The following is a 2,267-nucleotide window of genomic DNA, read 5'->3' as shown; positions in this document are numbered from 1 at the left end:
TATGTGTTTACTTCTCTCCCTGCCTCTGTCCCTCTCTGTCTATCTCTGTGATTGTCTCTCTCCCATTAGGAATTGTATCTCTGTTATAATTGTGCATCCTGCCTTTTTCACTGAAGTAAATCAGGAAATGTAAAAGCAAGAACAGAACCTCTTTATTTCCACATTTTTCTCCTTTATTTCTCTCTGCATCTTTCCTTCCTTCTTTGGCAGCATTGCTTTCTTTTGGAGGATTTCCATTTTTATCAAAGTTCAATTCAAAATGTAAAACAGTTTATGCTTTTTGAGATTTATTTCCTCCCTACACTTGTTAAAATAGACCAGTAAAAGAAAAGTTTTCCAGATTATGATAGATCCACCTCCAACTATATAACTGGTTCAATTTAGAGTCTTAGGATAATGATCTGCCACCATATGTGGGTTATAACTTGAGGTTTTCATAAAAATGTGTCTTGGATGAACTGACTGTGCCACAGTACAGAGTAGCTGGCCTGATTCTAGAAGTTAACTGCACAGTCGAAGTCCGGAGAGCTTTCTGGAAGAAGGCAAGTGAAACAACAGATTAGGGAATGTGACTTCAGGTGTGGTCCCCTCCCAGCAGAGGTGTTGCGCTCTCTGTTCCAGAAGCTTTTCTACAAGGGAGGCATAGTGCCTTAGAAAGCAATTATCTTATTTAAGCCTACACTTGTCTGGGGAGCTGAGGTCAGCCACAAAGCCATCAGAGAAAAGGAGCTGACTGCCATAGAAAGCAGTTCCTTGCAGGGGGAGGGGTCAGCTTGAATAACTTGGCTTTTGAATCCAGTGACCTCCTGAGACCAGGAGCCTGGAAAGATTAAACACGGAACAAATTTTGGGATGCAGCCACCGCAACCTCCTTCCCTCCCCCATCACTTCCATTTCAAAACAAAAACAAAAACAGAAATACTTTCAACTTAGCTCTCCAAAGCCGGTGCCCTCCCCCACAAACCGTCTGTTACCGCTTCTGCTTGGATTATTTTCATTTGGGTTGTGTTTTTCTGACCGAAGGCCAGGCCCTTGTCTTTGTGTATTTGTAAAGTGCCATGTCTACTTACTAGTCTTTAGAAATTACAGACAATAACAGGAATGCAAGAGATCTGGCAGCTCGAACCTCACAGCTTTTCTGCACTCATGCTCTGCCTGAAACCAGAATGGAATATTTTTATAAGGCAAAATTGAAACATTCTAATCCCAAGAAACTCAATTAAGTCTCCATTAGCTGTATGAAAAGCAGCGCCTTGCATTGGCACGGCGTCTCTGCCACTCGCATGGCCAGCCTGATGCCACGCTAATGAGCTGCCGCTCTGCGGTCAGCACAAAAGGCAGCCTGTCCTTTCCAGGGAGCAAGCCTCACGACAATTTCATGACAACCATGGTTGAGTTTAGACTTCACGCCGCCCTTTCTCTTTTCAGTGCCAACCTCCCGGAGATCCAGAAGTCCCTTGGGCATGCTGGTTTTCATCTTGTGACATGGATCTGGCTGTGCTCAACTTGCAGAATTTAGGAGCCACAGGAAAGAGAGCCCAGCATTGAAGAGACACAGAAATGTGAATGTCTGGATTTAGTGGACAGGCATAATGAGGCCAGGTTAGCACAGCAAAGACCACTAAGGCTGAGCAGAGCGGAAATGTCCTACCTCTTTTCCTTCCTCTTTCCTCCCTCCCTCCCTCCTTCCTTCCACTCTTCCTTCCTTCCTCCCTCCCTCCCTCTCTCCCTCCCTTCCTTCCTCTCTCCCTGTCTCACTGGGATCTATTCCTTCCCCGCTCTCCTCCTGTCTTTCTTTCCATCTGTCTCTTTCCCCTTCCTCCCCACCCTTCTTTTCAAACCTTCCTCTTCCTCCTCATCCTTCCTTCTTCCCACCCCCTTTCCCTCTTTCCCCTCAACTGAACTTTGCAATAAATTGTCTTCTCCTCATTTCGACTAGACATGACTTCAAAAAGGCAGGAAGTAACTTGAAAATAACACTTAAAATCTCAGTGTTTGGTGTTGAGGAGAAAATTCCTGTATGCAGTGTGAATAGCAGAACAGACCTTTACCAAATGTCCCCTCCCCCAGAAAATGGTGCTGAGCTAGAGCCTCTGGGAAAACTGAGCTGAGCAGCCCAACAAGAACTTGTACTCTGAGGGTGTTTGAAGGGCTCCCAGGCAAGGTGAGTACCCGCATGGCAATTCTCCTTCCTCTCCCGTTGCCCATGCCCTTCTCACCATGTACACTGACAGGGGCTGGAGCTGTCCTGAAATGAGCTGGCAGCT

General features: G+C 46.0%; 1 long non-coding RNA gene across 2 annotated transcripts; it reads right to left on the bottom strand.

The window, feature by feature from the left end:
• Window positions 1-510: 510 nt before the first annotated feature.
• LOC306664947 lies at window positions 511-1,571 on the bottom strand. Of its 2 annotated transcripts, XR_013764871.1 has the most exons (4): window positions 1,436-1,571; window positions 1,071-1,155; window positions 681-820; window positions 511-532 (listed from the first exon to the last, which is right to left on the bottom strand). It is a non-coding gene; the product is annotated as an uncharacterized lncRNA (long non-coding RNA). The 2 variants fall into 2 exon arrangements; XR_013764872.1 differs by having other exon boundaries at window positions 517-820.
• Between the last annotated feature and the right edge of the window lie 696 nt (window positions 1,572-2,267).

Source organism: Sciurus vulgaris (assembly GCF_902686455.1).
Source record: "Sciurus vulgaris genome assembly, chromosome: 6".
Lineage (NCBI taxonomy): Eukaryota > Metazoa > Chordata > Mammalia > Rodentia > Sciuridae > Sciurus > Sciurus vulgaris.
This window is presented reverse-complemented; position numbering and strand designations above follow the sequence as displayed.